Consider the following 26052-nt stretch of genomic DNA (forward strand, 5'->3'; position numbering starts at 1 on the left):
AAAGAAATATCAAGGATGGAGACTTGCACACATCATTAGGAGCACATTTCTCTCTAAGCAACCGCTCCCCCTCTGACCTCCCTATCCTCGTGCTCAAGGGAGATCTACCCAACACCTTGAAAAGGCAAACTTGGGAACAACACTTCATAAGCTGGCTGGAAATGAAGAACCAAGGACTAAGCATTGAGACTGGCTTTCTGGCACACTTTGTTTTCGTGAACTCCTGCGTGAGGAAGGGGAGAGCAACCCTCTTTCCCTTTGACAGGTCTCCATCTCCCAGTCATCTGCTTCTTTTCTTCGGCTAATTGTGTCTGGTCCCCCTGAGACTTTCTCTCAGCCTCTCGCCCCTGCTGTGTGTCAGGGTGCTCGGCCTGGCTTCCTGTGAGCAGAGACCTGAGGAAGAATGCCTTGCATGCGAAAGCTTGTCTCACTTTATCCCAAGTGTCCTTGGTCCAATAAAAGATGTCACCCTAAGGCATCCTTGCCTCTTGCATAATTCCTGGACCATCATGGCTACACCATCACTCCTACACTACTGTCTACCCTTATGCACCTGGACTCAGGGTGCAGAAGCAGGATGGCTCTTCCTCCCTCCTATGGACATGTAGCCCAGATCCACCCAGGAGGGACCAATATCTCTGTAATGCCACACGTTTCCTCCCCCAAAGGAGGATTTTACAAGTCCTATCAGTAGCTCATTATCGTTAGAGGTTTTTAAGACATTGGAGGTGTTTAAGGCCCGGCTAGATAAAGCCTTGGCTGGGATGATGGAGTTGGGGCTGGTCATGCTTGGAACAGGGGGTTGGATTAGATGTGGCCTCCTGAGGTCCCTTCAACCCTCATTTTCTCTGACTCTATGATTAAGCAGAAAGCAGGGTAGCGTGGCACCTTGGAGACTAACCGGTTCAGAGAAGCATGCATTTTCCGAGGCACCAGCCTAGCATCTGATGCTCCAGGCACCCCCTGGAAAATGCCAGCTTAGTCTTCTCTCGTGTTTTGGCTACAGAAAAATAACAGAGCAATTCTTCTGGGGCAAAGCACTTAGAAAGACCAATTTGAATACTACGGATCCTTGTTTGAATGTCTGGGCTTTTCTTCCAGCAGCTCACAGTGCTGACTTGTGTAGCATGCCCCAGCACCCCTGGAAGGACCTCAAGGCACCCTCGTGTACCGCAGGAACCTCGCTGAGCATCCCTGCTGTAAGGTACCACCACCCTGCCTGACTTCAGACTGACACAGCCAGCTACCTCTCCCTGCATTATCAGAAGGAGTTTGGTTTTCTTTTTCCTGGCACGTTAGGGACTAGCGTAAAAGCTGACACAAATATTGGCTTTGTGTTGTCATGTTCACTTAGCAGGACGCCGTCCCTTGCTGTGGGTTTTCAAACAAGGATGCAGCACAGCCTGAGAAATGGCGTATTTTTTACTCCGTGCCTCAAACACAAATCTCTTCTCGTTGAAAGGACTTTTCACAGCGTCGGCCTCATTCCTGAAGACACTGTCGAAGGCTGGGAAAGCATCTCGCTCAGCAGTAGGCCTGACAGATATTTGCAAGGAGGCCCGTGTCTTTGCAATCCACCCTTAGGCTCATCCAGGCTGGCCACAGCTCCCTTCTTTGCTCTCTCCTGCTGTCACCAGGCAGCCTGCATCAGGGCAATTACCAAAGCAAATCAATCTTCTCTTGACAGTTCATTTACACTGAATTAATTTGGAATTAGAAACCATTATTGCAATTGGCAGCTCCAGATATTCCCAATACAACAGGGCCTCTATGGGGAAAACAACTCTAGACCCCGGCGTTTGAATTAAAAAGGACAGTTCTTGCTGATTGAGATATAAAGCCGGCAAAGATTTTGTCTGGAGCGGTCGTTGTTTCTGTGCGGCTCTCTGCAAAGCTGAACCCAGTGCATGTGCAAACAGAGTCTCTTTGTGCTCACAAGTTTTGCCCCTTTTCAGAGAGTTTTACTCCACTGGTTCCTCTTTTGCATCACTCATAGCATATGATTTGTAATACAGCAGCACCTAGAGAAGCCAAAAGAAGTGGAAGTCCTTTCCTGCCAAGCCCTGTAAAAATGCACATTGAGGTCAAAGATGCACCCATCCCTAGCATGGATCAAGCATCCCAGTTTCTGTAGGCTGTAGCACATAAGAAGGTGATATGACTACCATCCCCTCCAGCCGCCTGTGATTCCCAAGTCCCCTCGAGCAGGTAATAGGTACTAGGTGAAGCCACCGCAGCCCTGCAACACACCTATCAGGACACAATCCTGCCCCTGGTGAGACTGCGGCTGAAAGCAGGCATTTATCTTTATCTTGCCGATAGAGAACTGAGGCACGGGGAGATGAAATGACATGGGCAAGGTCACGGAGCGAGTCCGTGACACAGCTGAACTCAGCTTGCTCTAGCTAATGCGCCCATCCCAAGCAAATGAGCATCCAGTATATCCCACCTTTTGCAAAACACGTTTTCTTGAAGGATTTGTTCTCTGTTGCTACAGAACCACTTTGTAGGGCCCTGAAGGTAAGTATCGTTACAGTACTTACAGATGGGTACAGCTTTTCAAGGGGGCCTTTTCTGGGCTTAGCTACCCAGATCCAAGGAAGCCTGCATCTGTGAAATGCTGTGACCTCTCTGCTGCTAGAGTTGGTTGACATTTTTTTTTACATGGGGAGGAGGGGGCAGAGGGGAGCAAAAAATACTATTTATTTTTCCCAGAAAATATTGGTTTGGGTCAAAATGTCCCAGGGTTTTTTTTTTTTCTTTTAATCCAGGAAATCATGGATAAAATAGGATTTTTATTAAATATTTTTGATTGTGGCATATGGAAAAATGTTCACTGAAGATGGACTAGCCGAACACCTTGCTGGGGTCGTTTGACCCCAGTGCTCTTTCCTGCCATGGCAGGGGGTCGGACTAGATGATCTGCTCAGGTCCCTTCCGACCCTAGAAACTATGAAAAACAAATTTCTTGAAAGAAAGGAGTTGTCAGCCTTCCCCATATATTTTGCTTTTCAGTTTTTGGGGGGCGAGTGTTGGAAAAAAACCCAAACATTTTAATAGAAATGTTTGGCAAATTCCTATGAAAAAATAATTGGTAAGTTTTAAGTAGATCTAACTATCTCTAGAGGTTAGACTTGTGCTCCTGTTGAAGCTGTTCCTCTCTGCCTGGCATAAGGAAGCAATTATTGGTACACGGAGTGGGTGGCAGACAGCAAGAGCGAGCATGAAAAAAGGGACCAGTAATTAAGGCGTTTGTCTCGCCCGGGTTTCAATCACAGAATTGTAGGTCTAGAAGGGACTTCCAGGGATCACATCTGGTTCAGCCAGCTGCTTATGGCAGGACCATCTTTATCCAAACCATCCGAGACAGATGTTTGTCTAACCTGTTCTTAGTATTGCACAAACATCCCTCTTGCATGACTACCAGGTACAATGTCAGAAAATGTCAAGATCACCCTTTCGTTCACCACTGGTAAGGCAGGACGACCACATCACTGTCACTGTCCTGCCACTGAGAGGACAGGAAGTCGTTTGTTAAAATACACAAGAGATCCAAGGAAGGTGGCCATGGCCTACATCCTCTACAGGGGAAGGTAAAAACCTCCACCGTCCACACCAGTCTGACTGTGGGGTAAAACTCCTTCCTGATCCTAATTGTGGCAATCCTGGCACTTCCTTCAGCTCCTTGCAGGGGAGTTGCAAAGAGGATGGAGCTGGGCTGTTCTCAGTGGGGGCGGGTGACAGGACAAGGAGCAATGGGCTCAGGCTGCAGGAAGGGAAGTTGAGGTTGGATATTAGGGAAAACTTTCTCACAAGGAGCGTAGTAAAGCACTGGAACAGACTACTTATAGAGGTGGTGGAGTCTCCATCCTTGGAGGTTTTGAAGACCCGGGTAGACAAAGCCTTGGCTGGGATGATGGAGTTGGGGCTGGTCCTGCTTGGAGTGGGGGATTGGACTAGATGTGACCCTCTGAGGTCTCTTCAACCTTCGTTTTTGTGTAGAGCAAGTTCCTGCAGGGAATCTGACTTGATGGACAGAAGAACATCTGGTCCACAAAGCCCGGGGCAGATTAGGCGTTGAGTTGTGAAGAGTGAGGTACTTCTGGACATGCCCAGAAGCAAGCATTAGGCGTCAAAGGATCATTAATGTCAGGCATCTCCAAGGCTAGTAGCAGTCGAGCAGTGGCTTTGAAGATCTGAATTTTGGACCTGGATGCTTCAAGTGGCAATCCAGTTGCTGAGACTGGCCTTATCCCTTTTGAATCTAGAGCCCAAACTACATCCCATCTCATTCTTAGTCCTGATTAGGGCTAGGTAGACACCGGCTTTTTTGGTTTGTTTTTTTCATACGGAAATCTTTCTATTTCAATGAATCTTTCCCCGTTTTGAAATGAAATAACCCCCCTCCCCTCCCCTCCCCAAAAAACAAATAGAAAGTTCCTATTATATGAAAATTCATGGGGAGAAGGGAATTGTTTTGGGTTGATTGAAACATTTCATTTCTATTTTGAATGATTCTAGACTATATCATACTCAATTAATAAAAATAATGGAAATGAAAGAGTCATTTCAAACTTGAATGGTCCGTTTCAAAACGAGTGAAACAGGATATTTTGACCTTGTCACAACAATTTGTTTTTTAACAGAACAAACCTTTGTTAAAACTGGCCCAAGGAAGGGCACATGATGCTCAAAAGCTTGTCCAACAGTTTTCCCAACTATAGTAGAAACAACCAAAGAGCTCACCAAAAAAAATCTTCTCTTAAAATAGAGAAATTCCTGGAAAGCCCTTCAACCCCCGAGTACCACTCCAATCTCCTTCCCCTTCCTAGTCTGCTTTGCTTTTGATGAATCAGTATTTTCAGACACAACCACCTTCCCCTGGAAAATTCCTAATCACCTCCCCCACTGAATACGTTGGCAGTCAGTCTGGTCCTACATGACATAGCCATGATATTGGAAAAAGCTTCAGATAGAAACTCTACATCCATATGCCTTATTCTGTCCACGGTCCCTTTCCATTATATATCCAGGGCCGCCACCCAAAGCCCCACCCAGTTAATGGAAAGATTTTAAGAGACTTCACTGAGCTTTGAAACACCCCTCTCCATCCAAGAGGGATTCCAGATCAGTTGTTACACAAAGACATGGTTTACAGTGTAGACTCTACACCAAAGTTGGCCAATCTTTTTGACAGGCATGCCAAAAAAGGAAGCCCTTCACCACTCCAATCTCCTTCCCCTTCCCAGTCTGCTGCTCTGCTTTCTGCTCCCTGGCCTAGTGTTCCCTATTCCGTCCCTGAGCTGCCGTGTGCCACGCGGAGACTTTGCATGTCACTCGTTGCACGCATGGCTCAGGTTGGCCATACCTGGTCTACACAGATGGTTCTACCACTCTCCCTTTGTGCAATGCTATCTTTGGGTAAGAAATCAGTTGTGTTCCCATGTATCTGCTTACAATTTATCACGGCATTAAATACTTTTCTCTCTAGTTCCTTGACATTTGGCACCAACAGAAATTCTCAACAGCAAGTTTCTGTACCTCCCTCAGCCTTTTTCTGCTCTCTCTATTGTGAAAAAAAATGGCTTACTCAGAATAACAGAGTCTAGTTCTGTGACTCAGTTATTTTTTAATGGGAATTATTACGTATCAGCCGCAGAGTGATCAATGATTCAAGGCCCTTTTGATCTCTAGGGACCTGGATTTCTTTCTTTTTTTTTCTCCTAATCCATCAATATCTTCTTTACTCTACTCTCCAACCAACCAACCAAAAACAAAATACAAAAGAAAATGGACAAAATCTAAAAATTCAAATTTAAAATCCTGCTCCAAGTCAAGTCAGCACTCTGAGAAGAAAGGAGGACCAAAGACTTCATGAAATTCAATAGCTAATTTGTTGTTTCTATGGATTTTATGGGGAAGTTGCTCAGATACTAATTTCTGCAGGAAAGGTTTGGCTTAGATTTCACTTACCATGGTACAAATATAGGCTCATGAAAATGGTTACTGCCCATCAGGTGATCTGGGACTCCTTTAACTTGTGTTTATTTGATCATTTGGAGATATTATCAGATAATGTCCAGAGTCACACTCTTGTCAAAGCAATATTCTATGGATAAACAATATTTTATGGATAAACTGTACATTTAGTTACATTTGTCTGTCTCGAAAGCACCACCTTTAGAGAGAGGTGGGGGAGTCTCCATCCTTGGAGGTGTTTAAGACCTGGGTAGACCAAACCTTGTCTGAGATGATGTAGGTGGGGCTGGTCCTGCTTGGAGCAGGGGGTTGGACTAGATGTGACCTCCTGAGCTCCCTTCCAATCCTAATTTTCTATAATTCTGTAATCAGGCCCTGGAGATATAAACTTCATTCTCTGAATTTCCATATTGAAGGTAGACACCAGCAGCTAAGATCAACTTCTCTTGCATTTAGGTCTGAGCTTTCCAATTTTGTGGAGATGTTTGAATCTAGGGGTTTGGCTTGGTCAGAGCCAGTCCTCTAGTGTGAGTCCAAGGCCATGTGTATGCAAAATGAGAGGCGTGTGTGCACAACACTTTAAAGCAAGCTAAATGTTTTTGCCCTGCTTTAATGGTGTCGGTGTTTGCATGCCTCAGCAGCGTATCGCGCATTAATTCTAGCTGCTGTAGGAAATTCAGTGGCGTAATGAGCTTTAAATGACTTGGGGTGTAGCAAACTAAAACTCTTTCAAGGAGTTTTACTTTGCTGCCCCTACAGCCATGGAGCGAAGCACCGGGCTCTGTGCAGCTCGAGGGCTCTGCAGGAAGCCCTGCAGGCAGCCTGGCAGCAGCCTGGGAAGACAGCTCTGCCCAAGAAAAGTGAGAGATTGATCTTTTTTTTCCTGCCCCGCCTGGAGCCTGCCTGCCTGCCTGAGCTGCATGGGGGCCTGGTGCTTCCCTCTGCGGCTGCAGTGCCCCCGGGACCACCCGAGCCAGGTGCCTGCGGGTGGGTGCCTCCTGAGGGGGGGCACCACTGCTGCAGAGAAAAGCATCAGCCCCTGCCACATCCCAGGGACCGCTCCACCCGCTGGCAGCCCGCCCTCCCCTCCCCACCGGAGAGGCAAGTAAGTCAGCAGGGTGTGTGCACAACACAGGGGTTTAATCAGCCCTAAATTGAAGTGGTGTTTTTAAAACCCATCGCTTCAATTTAGGGCGCCCATTTCATCTGCACACACCCCAAGAATCCAAGTGTACTGGGATAGTTGATTTTGGTCTGATAACTGGTTACGCCTTTATTATTGATTTGATTTAGGCCTCAATATAGGAGTGGACTGTAACAGCATCGCTGGTGTCAGCATTCTTGGAAGTTCATAGGCACCCTCCTCTGTCACTGTGTGCGTGATTGCAATCCTCACGTGAATTAATTTGTAGCAGTCCGTGAGGCCCGATTCATCCCTGCATAAACTCATTTAATTCCAGTCAAGCTGAATTTCACCCAAGATGTCTGCAATGGGTGGTTTGCTTGTAGTCACTCCATTTCCCAACCCAAATACACCAGAGCCCCCAGTTCTCATCTGAGACATGCGGATGTCTCCGATAAAGCCAGTGGAGGTACACCAGCATCCGACCAGTATAAAGGGGCCTCAAAGCCTGCAGAAACTACAATGCCAGAAGATGCCATGGAGCACAAAGACCTCACCAAAAGCCCACTGAAGTGTGTGGAAAGGCTGTTGCTTTGGATTGGGCTCTAATTGTTCAGTATGTAAGTGCAAAACTTGTTTGGGACCCAGTTTTCAGCCTCTGATTTAAGATGACACTCATGACAGGTCCCCACTTTGGATTAATTCTAAGTAGGTCCTTGACTCCCATTGACTTCAGTGGGCCCTAAACACATGCTAACATTTAAAACCATGCTGATGTACTGTCTTCCTTGGTGGGGGAAGCCTCAGCCGCTGTTGTCAGTGGAGCCCGGTTGAGTTACATCGAGCAGAGGATGTAACATTGCCAAATTCAATTATTTTAATCGCCAGCAAACTCAGCCGTTTTTTGTGAGCAAAACTGTCCCTTTTTGGCACTTGTTATTCTGATGGCCAAGTTGGGCTGCTTTGCTTTGTCCTCTTGAGCTTCTCCCCAAATTCCCTGAGCTATACAATTTACAGTTTTATCAACAGTTCCTAAGCTTTGCCCTGCCTCTCAAATACTTCTCTGCTTTAAATAAACCTACTTCATCCCCCCCCGCCATAACTTTCCAAAGCAGATAAAAAAAATCTTGAATTTCTGAAACATGCAAACTGATCACTGTGGCATTAAGAAATCTTAAGAAGACTTATTTTAAGGGGTTTTATTAGGGAAATTCCTGCTCTTTAAGATATCTGTACGGTTGTCAAAAGCAGTCACTTTTGCAGATGTTGGGGCTTTTCTTACATTAATCTCCGAGGAAAGCCTGAGCCTCAGAGATCACTTAGCAATTTTTAGATTTAAGGAGATGAGAGGAGAAAAGCCAGGGAGCCGGTCCCTTTAGGGTCAGTCTGATTTGAATTCAGAGATCTCTTCTACAAACATGCAACAGTGTGGTTAAGACTAATTAATGCAAGGCGACTTGGGGAGGCTTGATTGAAAATAGTGTAACCTAAACCCCTCTCCACACGCGCACGCGCGCGCGCACACACACACCAACCACCCTGCACTGATCAGCGAGGAGCCATTAACAAATTTATCGCAGCTACTAAATATGATCTTTCCCATAGAGGTAGATACAGTGGGCTGCTTATAAAATGCTGTTACACGCATGGGAATCACATTTCCTTTGCAGATTTCTCACTGGCCAAACTTGTATCCGTCCGTCCGTCACGATAATGCCCTCCCATTTGCATCTGGATATAAAGGCATTAGCCAGCCCTCCTTAGTTAGTCTCACTATTAGCTCTGTATTTCTAATTTGGCAAATCTTTAACACCTTTCTTAAGCCGGAGGAGCGCTAAGCCAGATCGCTGCTTGTCTAATCACATCAGCTTATTCCCGATTTCCAGAAATTACAAGAAACACAGAAGGGGAAATGGCCAGAGAGACTGTAAACAACACACGAAGAAATTCCTAGCAGCCCCCTTCGCCCCATAGCCGGCCCTGCCGTCTTTTCTCAGGCATGACTTCCTGCGGGAGTTTTACAAGGGCAAGCACTAGCCCCGGTAGATCAAAATCCATATCCAATGTATTTGATACCAGCCACGCTTAGAAATATCTGTATTCTCTCTAGCCCAATCCCCAGCTACAGATGAGCTCTTCAGACTGTCAGATAGCTTACTAACCCCTCATTCCACCTCTTTCAAGCAACACAGATTAAACGTAACTTGTTTCCATTTTGGATCCACTAGGAGATTAGCCACACTTCTGTAGTTTTAGAGGGGTGGGCTCCCCCCTTCTTTTCCATTTTTCCCCAATTTCCCAACCCTACTCGAGTCAGGTAGCCCATAAACATGCCATTAAATAAACAGACTTGATAATAAAGACACCCGCATGTATATTTTTCCCTGTCATGTTCGTCTTTTAATATCTGATTAATGTCTATTTTATGCCTTCTTGAGTATCTTGCATATGCCATACTGTATAAATCTGCATATATTTTTTCAGAGCTAGTGGAAGAGCTAAAAAAAAAAGAAATCTGTTTTACTAAGAAGACTTGTTCAAAAGAGCTCCTTCCCAAGCCAGATGTGATGGAAAGGTTTTCATGCTATAGGGCAGTGAGAATGTCATGACAAGGGGCCAGTGCATGAATTCATTATTGGCATTATATTGACCAATATATTTTTCTCTCTGAGGTATAGAGATACAGAACTGTGCTGTGCCAATAGCTATGGGATAATTTGGTGGAAGAGATTCCCTAGGTTGATTCTGATGGAGCAGATGCAGAGAGATTTTGTAAGAAGGGCAATATAGATCTATATGTTATGCAATGGAAAATCCACATACTTTTTTTCTACCTAAAAAATGAACAAGGGTTTCAGTGACCTTGGTAGATACCCATACAGAAGGTTGGGCCTGTTGTATTACTGATTATCCCTCTGGTTGGCTTTCCATTCACTAGTTTTGTTCTACACAGCATTTTGGGTGTAATTTCCTTCTGCCCTAGCTTCAAAGGGCTAATCCAGGACCCAACAGACACAGCAGAAGGCTCCTCTTGACTCTTACGGTCTTTGCTAGACTCTATCACTTGTGTTGCAGCAACCATGATAAAGAGCCTATGATCTGAATGTGGGCAACAGTTAAATTATCGTGGTTTGTGGGTTGACTATGTAATTTCTAGGTTGACTTTGGTGTGAATGGCCAAAAGTGTCCGTAATAGTGAAAAGAGAAACAGGTCTTCAGTCACCATGACTGAAACACACTTCAGTTTTCAACTGTGTAGCATAAAAGACATCACTGTTAAGTGTTCGCCCACGAGTCTGATCAGCCCACCTGTATCTTGCAAGGCAAGGGGAGAACTATATCCCACTGGACAAAAAGGGATTTGAAACAGGTCATTAAAACAGGAAGTCTGTTATCTATCACACATGACTGACGGTAACATACCTTACGGTGGGGTCAAACTGAACAACTCATCATCATTAGTGGACATTTCACACCTGTAAAGCTAATATTTTGTGGAGAGCAAAACTTGGTTAAAATGTCCCAACATTTGATTTTAAAAAGTGCACAAATGCACATGCAACCCCCCCTCTCCCACATAAAATCAATTATTTTTTTCACAAACCTATTTTGGAAAGTATCATGAGCACATTAAGAAAGCTCCACATCACTGATGAGTTCTGACGGAAAACAGATAATATTCCAGGCACTGGGAGCTGCTGGTCCCCATAAAAGCTCAGGCATGTCTACACATGCATTTACACCAGCTGCAATTTACTGCACAGTAAGTTACTGCACAGCGAGCATGAATAGGCTGGTGTCTACACAGAAGCTAGTCCATAGACCAAATTTGCTCTGTCAATAATGCACAGATTCTATAGCTGGAGGTCAAAAATTGATCAGAGTGGACCGGCAGCAGGTTTACTCACAAATGAAGGTGGAGAGGGAAAAAATCATGGGAGCTGTTGATAGTATTCATGAGGGGCTACACCATGACTGTGCTTCATATTTTCAGGTAACATTGGTATCCACCTCATTGCCAGGCCTATATTCAAATGGGCTGTCAGAGCTACATGGTTGTGACCTGGGGTAGAGTGGGAATATGCTAGGAAATGCAAGAGTGTTTATGCCGTATGAGGTGCCTGGAACAATTGATATAGCCTATGTGATGCTAAAAAAGGTCCTGGTTTTCTTTTTCCACCACCCCATAAGACAATAGACTCTAAATCAGCTTCATGTCAAGTTAGGTTTGAGATTACATTGACCAGAAGTCAGAATTTTGCCCTTAAATGTAATGGGGGAAAAATCAAGACCTTTGCTTCTTTTTCTTAAAATGACTGCAAGTGTTCACAAGCAATATTACAACAGGCCACTGTGAGCATCCCTGCATCTTCATCAGTAACTGTACCGTAGCAGCCCAGGGTCTGTAGCCCTATGAACAATGTGGCCAGAATAAATGAGTACGGCCCTCCCAGTATCCATGGAGAGTTGTCTGCAACAACACACCAATCTCTGTCATGAGTCATGGAGGAAAGTGTTGAAATAGCTGGTTTCAAACGTTCTTAGAAATCTGAAATAGAGCTATTCCAAATGAAGGTCTTTTTCTCACAGTACATTCATAGATTGTTAGGGGCTGGAAGGGGCCTTGCAGATGACCAGGTCCCACCCCCCATCTAAGATATCTAAGACATGGGGCAGTTATGCATCTTTTTAAAGTTCTTGTCACTGTAAAACCTAGGTAGCATTGAAATCGCTGACAGAGTATTATAGTACCACCAAGCCCCACATTTAAATATCATCCTCAAAATTGCAAGAGTGCGTTAAATACCATTGGTTTAATAAAAGATTTCATCCATTAAAATCCTTGCTTCTTAAATATCGTGGGACATTTTTAAATAATTACATTTGGATTCTTTTATTTGCCTCTTGTCTTTTTGTATCTTAATGGGGTCATGATTTCTGAGCTTTTCTGTACAGTGACAAGGGCCAAACACTGACTTATATAAATGACAGGCAAGATTCTCAGTTAATCACCCGGCTCCAGGTCTGGTGGGTTTAAGGTAAATATTCACGATTGGGCGACTCACACAAGAAAACAGCAAAAGCTGGCAACTATGGAACTGGCACTATCTGAAGATATCCTGTTTTCCAACTTATCCACTTCTGTATTTTGCATTTTTAAGTGGAAAGATATGCTGGATGTTTGTCTCCACCGGAAACAATGTCTGCGTATTCCTATTCTGCACTTGACTTTATTGAAGGAGACCCATAGTTTTTCTGGGCTTCGCACTGGGTGTGTCTATGTGTGCATTTATGCCAGTTTAAATTTACTGTGCAGTAAGCTGGAATAGGCCAGCAACCACACATGTGGGCATTAAAGCATACATATTAACGCTGTATGTGGACTGACTTGGGGCTAAAGTTGGTCCTGAGTCAGTCCACACACACGGTGTTACTGCTCAGTAAGGCGTCTACATGTGTTACTGTGCAGTAATTAATTGGGTGTAAATTTGATACCTGCATAATGCCGGTATCAAATTTACACTCAAGTCAGCATAAGTCACCTTATTTACTGCACAGTATGAGCATGCACGTGTAAATACATGCCCATACTGTGCAGTAGTGTCGGTTACTACGCAGTAAATGTGCACATGTAGACACGCGCACTGGGTCCTAAAGGAAGCAAAGCTCAAGAACGTTCTGGGCGTGAGACGCTTACTGCTCATTACTACTGCACAGAAGCATTGTGGGACACGAACCATGATGCGACGCTACTGCACAGTAGTAACAAACTACTGTGCAGTAGTAATGAGTTACTGTGCAATAAACATCACCAGGAAACCACGCAGGGCTGTTACTGTCCAGTAAAGCTAGTTACTGCACTGTCATTTAGTGCTCATGTATGCAAGTACTAAATGACTGTGCAGTAACAACCGCACAGTCAGCATCTCATGTAGATGTGGCCTCTGATCACTGGAAGTCAATACTTCCACCAATGTCAGGACCCCTTTCTCTGAGCTACTGAACTTCCATACTCAAAAGTGAGTATAAACCTGTGTTTTTTCAATGATGAAAAATAGCCTGAGGAATTTTATTTGGAGTCTGAGGATTGCTGGACTGTCAAATTATTTCCAACATTAGCACCTTTATCATGCTGCCCAAAAGCTTCCCTTTCCCCCTGGATAAATAAATTACCAAAGAGCTGAGACTGTGCAGGCTAAGAGAAGAGAAAGGTAAATCAGAGAGTTAGAGACATTCGGTTCTGTTTCTGCCCATCGGTTTTCCAGGTTGGGGGTATAAATATAGTTAAAAACACGCGGACCACCTCCTAGATGCAATGAGATAAAAGGCACCAAAAGAGGACATGACAGAGTTAGGTCATCTCTGAGCCAGGATAAATATTAACACTATCAAACGACTGTGAAAAATCCCAGCGGAGGATTAGAACTGGGGATTCCTTAGAAGAAGAAGAAGAAAAGAGAGGGAGATAAATGGAGGCCTTTTTAACACTCGGAGTCTAGTGCAGCAACCCTTTCTCTCAACACACTGTCATGCTCTTTCATAGAGCAAATAAAGCTTTCATTTCCAGAGCCCCTTCTCCTTACTCGAGTGCTACCGGTACATCATGGAAAGAGAGAGGAACCTTGTCAAGTGACAGGAGTGGTTTTCAATTGGCTTTAAAGAGGGATTTAGTGAAATCTGATCTTGTGTTATCACAAGCAGCACTTTCCTCCCCGGCTCCCACACCCTCTCTCCGCCTTGTTCAGCTTTCTCCGCATCCTTCAGTCACAGACCCGTTCACCAGAAGTATTTAGGGTGAAGGTGTCAGATTCTGGCATAGGCTTCATAATGGACTAAACATGATGATAACAGGCTTAACCCCTGGGGGATGTATATGAGGAATTTTCAAAGGGAGCACAGATTTCACAGAGGCTGTTTAGAAGGGTCTTTACTTAGCAATTGAGCACCTCTTCCTTGCCCTGAAGATAACCAGATAGGTGAGACACAGGGAAATGTGATAAAATAGCAACTGGGGATTTTCTATCTAAAAATGTCCCTCCTGAACCCCAGAGGGAAGAGCACGCAGACGCCCGCCACCCACATTTTGAATGGAGGGTCACAAAGTCTACTTGCTGCCAGTGGGATTTTGCAATAGCAAAATCAAAACACAGTGGGCACGTCTATGCGAGATGCGTACTGCACATTAGCTGAATAACCAAGGATCCTGGTTTTCTCTGATAAAAACAATCCCCAATTTTTGGATTAAAAAAGTAAGCCAAAATCAATATTGTTCCCTGATTAAAATGAAACACCACTAATATTTAATACATCTAGATATATCTAGATACATATTAGTAACCCAAAAAGTAACCCATGATTAAAATGAAACACTACTCATATATAGCTATATATATATATAGCTATATCTATATATATATCTATATATTAGCGTATCTGTATATTAGTGGTATTCATTATAATCATGGAAAAATGGGGATTTTGGGTTACTTTTTTAAATCCAAAAATTGGGGATTTTTTTTAATTAGAAAAAACCAGGATCCCTGCTAATACCACTGTGCAGTAGTGTGGAAGTTAAAAACTGTGCTAATAGCCTACTACACAGTGTTATTAGGCTAATGTACAGCAAGCATCACAAAATAACCATGCACCGACGCTACTCCGCAGTAACTCTAGTTACTGCGCATTTAGCTAGTACTTTTTAAAGCAAGTATTAAACTAAATGCCCAGTATCTAAGGCACATTAATGAATGTGTAGATGAACCCAGTATGTCGTGTCTAACAATGAGCAGATATGATGTGAAATGTGTCAATATAAAGATGGGATAACTGCTGATTCCAGTGATGCTCCTCTGGACATAAATCAATGCATCTGACAATAGCATCTGGCCTTTTAATGACTGAAAAGTCTTCAATGACTTGTTTACATGAAGTTGTTAACATTGTTTTGGCCGTGATTACAATATTTTCTTAATTAATTCTGCATGAAATGCAGATAATAAACATGAGCGATCAGACGCAAGGTCCCTGTCTAGGGCTCTGTAGGTAAAATCAGTTACTATAAAATATCTGACATGCTAGGACGGGGCGGGCAATTATTTTGAGCAGAGGGCTGTTTACTGAGTTTTGGCAAATGATCGAGGGCCGCATGACAGGCAGCCAGGGGCAGATAAATATTAATTTTCTAAATTTTTTAGGGGCCCCATGAGCCAGATAGGATGACCTGGCAGGCCGCATCCACCCCACAGGCCACATTTTGCCCACCCTTGTGCTAGAAGCTTGTGTCCTGACTTATGTCATGGTCATTTCTCTGTGTGCCCATATCCTCTGCCTTTCATGGCTGCCTTTCACCAGCTGCACCCAAAGTCTTTCATATCAAATTTCTAGACCTGGTTAGGTAAAACCACCCTGAAGCTGGGGAATGTGTGAGTCCTTCTACATTCAGGATGAATGTAAGAAGTAATTAAGTTCCTTCTAGGAGTAAGATCACTGCAAATGTAGGGGCCAATGCCAACAATACAGATCCCATGAGAGGCCAGTCTGAAATTGGGCTATGTAGGTTGAAGAGTCTCACCAGGGACTGAATGCACATGCAGAGGGCTAGGTTTCAGTTGTGGTTGGTGGTTGCCTGTGAGAAATGCTAAGGGTGAGGAAGCTAAGGGTGCAGACAGAAGTGCAACTGTAACTCATAGCACTTTGCAGGAAGCGTTTTGAGTTACAATGATCCCCTAGACCAAACAGAAGTTCACTGTTGGGCCTGGGGGAAGCAGTGGGTGGTGTTAGGGAATCTAACTGCTGGCTGGGAGCTTGCAGCAGGTTTTCCCTAACAACCTCCCCTCCTCCTTAGCCTGAATGCTGTTTTCAGGGGAAAGGGAGCAGAGGGAGCTCGTTCTAGGGGTCTCAGCTGGTGCTGGAGGGTGGGGTGGGTGGCCTCCAATACACCTGCCCAACACTCCAGCACTCCCCCCCCCACCAAATTCCCTTCACTCCCTTTCCCCCCTCCCATTCAGAAAACAGCTCCAAGGCTGACAGGCAGTGCAGACACAAGTTACAAAAGATACTATGTTTTGAAACGTTTTCCTCTGACCCCTCATGCAATGTGGGTTCAGATTTTCATGGATTTGGGCCCTTTCAAAGTGCTTTGCAGCTGTGCACTTCCGTTTGGTCATGGCTGTAGAGCACTTGCAGGGGCCCAATCACTTCCCTCTGTGCCTTGCGAGAGAGCAAACACAGTCAAAGTGCTGACTAGAAAGAGGCTAGGAACAAAGACATTTTCTCTTGCTGCGAGATCCCTGTTAAGTTCAGAGAATCACAGCATGGCATGTTCTTTATAAATGAATATGATCACTTCACACATATCCCAGCTTCAGTATTCATTGCCCCTCAAAATGGAAACAACCTGCAAAAGGTGCAATATTGCCTAACCGCCCAAGGCAAAAAGGGTATCAAAAAGGAGTAGAAAATGGCATGTACCTCTAAGTTACTATCAAAGAACTTTGTTTCAGGATCCTGTTCTGCTGGCCACTTGTGGCCTTGTGTTCCCATTGCTGCATGAGAGTACACGTGAATAATGAGCCAGGTCCCTTCCAGCCCTTAATTGCTATGGTTTCTATGGTGGCTATGATTATGCAGTACTGTGCATGAACTCCCATGAAAGGTGAAAATGGTGTTGCCCTCAGGGAGAAGTTGTAGCTATGGCTGGATTTGGGGACTGTGTACAGATGTTCTGACTCTCAGCTGTGGGAACTCAGATTCAATTCCAGTTCAGAGGAGTAGGGTCCACCTCTCTAAAATAAATGTATACAAAGTCTAGTACAGGGGCAGGCAATTATTTTGGGCAGAGGGCCACTTACTGAGTTTTGGCAAGCCATCGAGGGCCACATGACAGGCAGCCCAGGGCAGATAAATATTCATTTTCTAAATTTTTTAGGGGCCCCGTGGGCCAGATAGAGTGGCCTGGCGGGCCGCATCAGGCCCCCAGATGGCATTTTGCCCACGCTTGGTCTAGTAAAATGGGATTCCAACTGGTGAGCATCAGGTTTTCGAAAGTACCTAAGTTAGGCACTTGGCTTCCATTGGAAGTCAATGGGAGTGAGGTCCCTAACTAATATAGCATCTTTTACAAATCTTACTACTGTTACTGCAAGCCCTTGAACACAACGTCTCCCATTCGTGAACCTGTGCAAGTTCTCTCTCATGCAGTCAGAAACCTCTCCTGATTAGCAAATGATTGCAGAGGATGTCCCAATAGTGGAAATAGCCAGATTTCCAAGAGCCTCTTATAGAAGTAGGTATATCAACAGCTACCTTATAGCCCCGGTAATGCAGACATTTTATACACTGGAAAGGTTGGTTTGTCTACCTTTGAAGCCCCATTCACACAGCTGTGCTACCTTTTAGGACGTGTTCTTTCTTCAAATTAAGTTATGGATCAGTAAGTGGGCCAGTCTCACCCAGCACTTATCTCCCACAGCTTCCATGGCCAGGCTTTTTACACTGAACACAGAAGTCCCCCTTTCTTTTCCATTTCGCTTTGTGGCCCTGTCTTGTTGACTTTCACAGTTTGCTGACTGCTGTGACCCAGCAAAGTCTGTTTTTCCCCTTCACAATCACTTAAAGAAATGTGTAGTGTCTTGTTTGCTGTATTACCAAATGGATCTAAGAGCCTTTGGATAATACAGAATGCTTCTTGTCAAGCTGGCCTCAGGAAGATTTCAAAAAAAGAGAATCATCAGAAATATTAACCTTTTCAAGGAACTTTTTCAGGGACACATAAAACCAACTGAAGCCAAGAAATTCTGACTAAATATTGCCCTATTGCCCCATCTTATTTGAATTTTTAAATGGATTTGTTTCAAGTGTGATCACAGTCGCATCTAACTTGACTGCTTTTCATGAAAGCATTCAAACACAAGCATTATGAGATCCCAGAGGGGAGATCTTCAAAGACAGGATAGAAGGGACTGCCTGATTTTCTGGGGAGTGGGATCCTTTTTGTTCCCTGGACAACAGTAGTGCAAGCCTTGGGTGCTGAGTTAAGGGGGTGCAAAAACAGAGCTGCTGCCACTGCCAGCTCACCCAACACATTGGCACTGACCTGGCCACTGCCACCACCTTTGCTGCCCCTGCTGTCCAAGGGACAGCACCTTCTTATTACCCCTCTGCTTAACAGCCTTGTTTCGTCATTGCAAGAAGACCATTTTAACCAAAACCATAGAATCACAGAAAAGTAGGACTGGAACAGACCTCCAGACATCATCTAGTGCAGCCCCCCGCTCCAAGCAGGATCATCCCTGTTCCAACCAACTCATACAAGTCCTTGCCTAACCTATTTCTAAAACTACACATTCAACCCTGGCACACCACTACAAGGCCCATTACCCAAAGACACCAAATGCATCTGAACCTGCCAAAGGTACAGTAAGGAAACAATGGCAATCAGTGTCCTATCACTGCAAGAGTCGTTACCGTGCAAGCGTGCCACTGCAAGAGTCGTTACCGTGCAAGCGTGCCACTGCAAGAGTTGTTACCATGCAAGCATGCCACTGCAAGGGTTGTTACCGTGCAAGCGTACCACTGCAAGAGTTGTTACCATGCAAGGATGCCACTGCAAGAGTTGTTACTGTGCAAGCGTGCCACTGCAAGAGTTGTTACCATGCAAGCATGCCACTGCAAGAGTTGTTACTATGCAAGGATGCCACTGCAAGAGTTGTTACCATGCAAGAGTTGCCAACTGCAAGAGTTGTTACCATGCAAGGATGCCACTGCAAGAGTTGCCAACTGCAAGAGTTGTTACCAATCAAGGATGAGGATTGTGCCCCCCACTAAAGGAAGGCAAACCCAATCTGACCATGGGGTAAAATTCTTTCCTAATTTCAAATGTGGTGACTGGTCTGACGTTGAGTGGACTGGGCAACTCCTGAAAACTTCAGGTTGTAGTTCCAGCAGAAACATTGCCACAGCTCAGTCAAAATCCCTAGTGCAAATAGTCTCAAACTTCAGACTCAAATATTTGTCACCAGGGCAGTACAGAACCTGAATATGGAGGTACCTCCAACCATGGGTACTTTGGAAAAAAGGTAGATATGTAACATGCAGTATGGTCAGTGCTTGCACAGAAGTTGGCCGGTGGCAAGCTTCTTGGAGCATGGACTGTGTCCTTCTCTATGCCCAGCAAAAGGTAGTGCTGACCCTGTTGGGTTCCTGAAACATTGCCCTAACACAAGCAATAAACTCTTTGCCATATCAGAGCAAGGAGTTTATTGCTTGTGTTATGGCAATGTTAGGGACTCTCTCTATGCAACCCGTTTATGCGATGGAAATGACATGAGTCAGGCTATGACTTTGTCACAACAGTCACAGAAACCGTGAGTTGGAAGAAATTCCATGACTGTCATGGTGAACCCTTCACACAATTACATGGGGAAATACGGAGGGTGGGGCATAGGATCATGGGAAATGTAATTCAGTCAAGGATGTTGACTTAGCAAAAAAGGAAGGGGGTCATTAGCCTTCCAAACTGCTGCTCCAAAGAGGCAATCCTTCTCCATAGGGAAATACACATGGCAAGGTGGTTTTCCAGCAGTTCTACGCAAGCAACAAGTGACCTTGGTAGCTCCGCTATGAATGCTGCTCCCCCCCCACCATTTCTTTGCCATTGAATTTATGAACTATTACCACAATAAAAGCATAACCTCAAGCATGAGGTTAACTGGTATTTCTAAATCATGCCAGAGACGGTAGGTGCCAAGTTTTAACGACATATCCATTTAACAGTAATTGAGATCAAACCAACAGGAGGGAAAACTTAGTCCGTTCACTGAAAGTCTACACAGCTTGTACAAACATTTTGCTCATGTGAGGAGCTCTACCAAAATCTATGGGACTCATGCATGAGCTTTGATTGAAGCCGGGGTGCAGATCTCAAGCTGAAGAAACAATGGTTAATACTTCTGCATTTGCCATACAGAACTCAACAGCATGGCTTTGCTGGGAACACGCAGTGACACTTCCTAGTTAAAGGAAGTCATCTTCAGCTGGTGGTTTATCCTGCCTTCAAATCCACATGAGGAGCTAACTCTGTATGTCCACAATTGGCAATAAAGGTTGTTATGTGCCTGCTATAGGGAACAGTGTCATCTACAGAATGGCTATGGATAGACTCAAAATGCTGGGGAAAAACCCCTGTGAGCAGCAGCGATTCTGCGTCTCCAGGACCTGAAAGACTTATCCAAGACAGTAGAAGACCAAGGAATAGACAGCTGCGCTCCTGACTTCCAAGTCCTCCAACTCAATGAATGGCAATACAGTCTCTCGCCGATAAAGTAAGATATGGGCTCACACGGTTTTTAAACGGATTGCTAACCTGAGTAAAGCCCCTGGGCCTGATTTTCATAAATGCTGAGTACAGGCAGCTCCTACTTAAGTTGAAAGCAACTGTAAATGTTCTGAATCTGGAAGAACCAGCCTCTGATGGACTAACCTAATCTCCTACATTGTGGTCGTTTAGAGTAATTTGTGTGCAGGGAAGGGACACATGGCATATTCACAACGGCCTTCCCTGAAAGGTTAATTTAAGGACTCTTTCTATGCACAGTTGATTGAGATTATGAAATAGCTGTATTATGCCATGTCTCAGCGGATGGGAAGTCAGCCATCTGCTCTCAGGTCAACATCACTCATCCCCCAGCCCCGGGATAATGACGGGGTGCTAAACGTCAGTGGATCCCATTAAAATAAGAGCACAGGATGTTGAAGTCCAGGGAGCCATAACCTGGCCAAATCTGTCTGAAGAGAGAGGTCTTGGGATAATGAAATTTATCCACAAGCAGAGCTAAGAGATCCAGAGCTGGCACCAGGGCTTGGAAAACCAGTCTGAAAGACACAAGACCTCAGAGGGCCTCACAGAGACGGAGGAGGCTTGGACGCTGGTGAGGAAGAGAAGGGTGCACTATTGCAGAAAATGGCATAAATTTAGAAGTGAGGTCAGCCAAAGTAGGAAGGAACTGGCTGCATAAGAGTGAGAGAAAGAGAGACAGAGTCAGAGAAGTCAGGCATGGCTGGAAATCCTGAGCTCCTGAAATCCTGGAAATCCTGAGCACCTTCAATCTACTATGAGTCCTGATGGAGCTCCTTAGAGTCTCGTCTGAGTCTGAAGATCACCCCAGAGTGGTAGGGTATCTAAAGCAAGGGGAAGGCATGCAGGTGCCTATTTTTTTTTTTCCAGATCCATGATTTTTTTGTGCTAGCTCCAGCAAAGAAAGGACAGGTGCCTGGGACCCTCCTGGAGCCTGTGAGTCTATTGGCTGCAACTCTCATGTGTCCATGAAGAGCTGAACTGCAAGCAGAGCGTGACCACCAGGCTGGTGCTCCGGGAATAGAGTTGCTTAAGCTACTGAAAGAGGATGGAGGGTCATCAGTGAGTGCGTCTACACATTCATTAATGCACCTTAATTACTGCGCATTTAGTCTAGTACTTCTTTAATGAAGTAATAACTATCACCCTACCCAAGGGTTGGCTCTGACTAGAGTAGCACCAGCGCACAGTTGTTTGTGTTGCTGACTGCGCATTACCCTAATAACAATGCTCAGTAGGCTATTAGCACGGTTTTTAACCACCACACTACTGCACAGTGTTATTAGGCTAATATGCAGTAAGAGTCTCATGTACATGCGCCCACTTGGTAGGGTGGGTAGGGTAGCTGAGCCTCAGTCTCCCACTTCCACGAAGACATAATGGACAGAGAGCCTGTACCCAGGATGTGTACCAGGAAGGCTAAGAAATGGGACTACAACAGGCCAAGAGAGGATTAAGAGTTCACATGTCCAATATGGTGAGACTCCATCACCGCTACCGGGTGAGTGTCCAGTTCAGGGAGCCTTCCAATGTTAAGACATCAAAGCCTACCGAAGTCCAAGGAGCTGCAAAGATGACAGCACCTCTGAAATCAAAAGGCCCTGACCTCATGGGGAATAAAACACTGGAGACAGACCGTTAACCAACAACACCCAACATCTGGAAGAGTTCAGAGCTGGTGGACATCTTCCATGTTCCTTATTCCCCTGCCTCCCTGGAAAGCACTGTGAGATATTTGAGGTCTTGGGTGCGAGGCCACTCTAGGGGCACAGATCACTATTATTAAACATATTTCCTAGCTCCATTATTATTAAATTCATTCTCTAGCCCTTAGCTCAGAAAGGACATGACAGCAGAGGATAGAAAGCATAGGATGAAAGTCTGTAGAGAGTCCTCACATGAGCCAAAGGACTTCAGCAGCCCTGAGGCACCGAGTGGGACCTGTCGCCTTCCCACTCCATTAAAGATCTGCTGCCTGGTGCAGTATCAACATTTCTTTTGACACATCTTGAGTTGGCTGTCCCATGGAGGGGCAGCTTATTAATACAGGGGTGCTTAATGCAGATGAGGGACTAGTTAATTTTTTCTGGATGCTTTTAAATTCTCAGGCACTTGCATCCGAGCTTTCTTGTGGGCCTTACATTCACGGGAGGAAGGTAGGTTAAGAGTCAAGCAGGGGGAATATTTTCCCTTCCTCTGTTTCATACCGGGTTAGGTTTCTGACAAGGCATTAAAAACCCCAGTCAACTTTTATTTTCCTCCTGCCTTCAAAACCCTTGCGTCCATCTCCCAAAGATCTGCTCTGGCTGAGTTGACATGCCTTTTTTTTTTCATTCCCCCCCACTTCTTTTTCTCTCTTCTTTTTTTTTTTTCTCACTTGAATGCCATCAGACAGCCTCTGCACGATTAAATCCCTCTGTAGCCTGGGAGATCAGCCCCCTTTTCCTAATAAAAATTAATTTATTATGATCCTGGGAGTTGGAATTAATCTGCCTCTGGAGAGGCCGGCTCTGGCAAGGCCTGGTGCATGTGGGAAGCAGAGGGCTCCAGAAGGCACATTAACGGCATTGTAATGCTTAATGCTCTGTAGCCGAAACATCTGCTAATTTAATGCAAGAGCACACAGCTGCCTCCGACAGTTCCTAAGGAGGAGTGGGGACTTGGATGCAAGGGCGGGGGAGGCCTGGGAAGAGGAGGGCTATGACTCTTTCTAAAGCTCTTACCAGCCTATCCCTTTTAATTACAGTGTTCGCCAGGGATCTCGCAAACGCAGCTCTCTAGAGGACCCGACTGCGGCAAGGCTCCTTGCACATTTGTAATGTGGATGGGGTCTATGCATCATTCGCCTTCAGCCCTGGTAAGCTGGAGTTTGAAGGAGAAACCCAACCAGCACCCAAGCAAAGAGCTGCCCCGTCCAAATAAATGGTCCCAGCCACAGCAAAGGGGCGAAGCGGCTGTTATTGCTTTCTCTTCCAAGCTGCTGCATGGCAGGCATGGGGAAGCCTGCATATCCCATCCCAGGTGAGGAATAGGTGGGCGTATAGATCATACCTGTGGCTTTGGCTTTATTTGGGATACAGAGGCTCTATCCGTTTGCTCAGCACTGTACCTAGACTCCTGGTGGCCCCTGGCAAAATTTGAGTATTGTCCACCCCTTCACCAGAGATGATGATGATGATAACTTTAAAATGATCATTTTTGGCCTTCCTTTCTGTCCAGGCCCCAGGTAGCCACCCCGTTCTCCCATGCCTGTGTCCGGCCCTGAGTTTGCCTGAAGCCGCAGCCTCGCACAAGCTGCTTCTGAAGAGTGGTTTCTTCTTTTGCCAAGTGAGAGAGGGAACAAAATGAACCTTATGAGGAAGGTTCCCCAGTTATGGAGAGGTAATGAAAGGTAAGCTGTTCTGCAGGGGCAAAGAAACAGCATCTGTTTCGGGTCCCTATGACTGGCAGAATAGCTGAGCTGGGTGTTGCTAGCTCAGATAGATGCCCATGCATACGGTCGGCTGCGTGTAACGCCAGACCCCTTAGACACACAGACTGCTTGCTCAGGATACAATGTCCTCCCTTGGCATGACGTCCTACAGCTGGGGTTTCGGGAGGAAAGGGCTTGAGTTGCAGCACGTGGGAGCCCAATCCTGATCTCCATCAGGAGCGACTGCACCGCCATCAACTAATTGACGCAGGGAAAGGTGAAGTAAGAAGAGAGTCTGGCCCCAAATCAAGATAACGACCTGCCCCACCTCTCTGACAAAGACCCATGGTGTCGTGGCTAGGTGGCTTTGTCCTGTTCTAGCTACGGCGTTGGGCGCAACATTCATTGAGGTCATTGGGCAACCAGAGCGGGTTTGCCCTTAGCTTTCTTCAGTGGTTGAAATGTCTTCATGTCATAGTTTCATAGTTGTTAGGGGCTGGAAGGGACCTTACAGATCATCAGGTCCAGCTCCCCTGCACTTGGGCAGGAAAGACAGATGAACCCAGCAAGATGGGCGTCAAGGCGTGTCCCCTGAGCTGAACTCAGCATCATCGATTTCATCGTTATTGGGGAACCCTTTAATCATCTAGTCCAACCCCCTGCATAATCCCAGCTAAAGAAAGTGACCCAGTGGTGGCTGTATCAAGCCCATGACTCCTGGTTCCAGATATCAGTAACAACAGCATCCGGGCCTGATTAAAGGCTCTTGGGGTGTCCAGCGCACTCCAAGAGGTTGGAAGCTCCTCGGGTTTGTTAAGGTAGTGACACAACAGCATGTGTCGGAGGGCTCCCCGTGGCTTTGCTCTGCACGTCATACAGAGGATGCCTGGGGGTTTCCAGCTCGGGATCAAGAGGTGTCTGGGTGCTACAAACACTTTGTTCTTCTCATATCCCTATGCAGGAGGAAGCTCTAGCTAGGCATCAGAAGGGTGTCGGGGTAAGCCAGGGCGGTTCTGTTACCAAACCCTCCGTGTTATGGTAGTCTTAGAGTGATGTTGTAGCCATGACGGTTCAAGTATAAGACAGGCCAGGGTTTCTGGAGGGGGGGGTTGATATCTTTAATTGGGCCAACTGTATAGTTGGGGTAAAGTGAGACAAGCTTTTGAATGCAAAGCATTCTTCAGGTCACTCCATCATGGTTAGGTCACCTACCCCGTTGTCTACAAGGAAGATGACCCCACGCGTGAATGCCCACGGTCCTGCCCTTTAGAAGTGCTAGGCATCCTCAGTGCCCACAGGTGCTGAAGTGCTCAGCATGTCAACCTTTCTGACTCTAGGAGAGGGAGCAGGATCCCAACTAGAATAGGAAAAGATACTCGAACAGCATTGGGCTAAAAGAACATGGTAAACCTCTTAGGGAACGGAATGAAATGATTTTTCTCAAATAACCAACATAAGGATTTGAAAATGAACATCTTTTAGTATTAATTTAATTAAAGCAGCATGCTGCCATTACTTATAAAGCTAGAAGAATCAGTCCGTTTAATGGGTTCTCAGGCTAATCAAAAATTAATTAAGCGTTTAGTGGGGATTCCAAATCCCTGAATTGGATTTAAAGAAGCCTGTTTCCACGTCTTTTTCAAGTGTTGCTTGTTTTACTATAACAGAAGATGTGTTTGATTATTCAGACCATACGTTATCCCTCTCTTGCAGGTGATCAGCCCTGGGATTCGTCCTTGTTAGTTGGGAGCGGCTCCGTTTCCCTGAAAGCAAGCTGAACCGACTCTGGCAATGTATTGCTTAGCTCTCTCCTAGACCTATCATTGATCTCCACACTTTGACTGCAAGGGCCAAGGATTGAGAAATCTACCTTGCATACAGTCGTGTAATTTGGTTAGTGGAGGTTATTATTTTTTAATGGAGAAGCAGCATTATTTCAAGGGAATTTATGACGGGTCAGTGAGGAACTAACGTTGCCTCCATCCGTCTGCCCGTTGGTAGTTGCTCAAGTAAGGGGTCCCCTAAGAAGAGCTGTACATTGTTTCCTTACATTGGGTAGTGAAATGCCAATCTGTATAAGCAAACTATGTTACACCTTTGACCTGTGCACTGGGCATAGACCATTTCCAGGTTTTTGTTCAGCTGGTGCAATGGGAAGCAGTCAACTCTACATCACATGGACAC

The 26052-nt window shown here is 45.4% G+C and overlaps 1 long non-coding RNA gene across 1 annotated transcript; it reads left to right on the forward strand.

The window, feature by feature from the left end:
• Positions 1-3901: 3901 nt before the first annotated feature.
• On the forward strand, positions 3902-21400 carry LOC109305374. Its single transcript, XR_002099608.1, has 3 exons — positions 3902-3990; positions 9870-9874; positions 21390-21400. It is a non-coding gene; the product is annotated as an uncharacterized LOC109305374 (long non-coding RNA).
• Positions 21401-26052: the final 4652 nt, after the last annotated feature.

The sequence above is a fragment of the Gavialis gangeticus genome, unplaced genomic scaffold (genome assembly GCF_001723915.1).
Source record: "Gavialis gangeticus isolate Ggan-Ray unplaced genomic scaffold, GavGan_comp1, whole genome shotgun sequence".
In the NCBI taxonomy this organism is placed as follows: domain Eukaryota; kingdom Metazoa; phylum Chordata; order Crocodylia; family Gavialidae; genus Gavialis; species Gavialis gangeticus.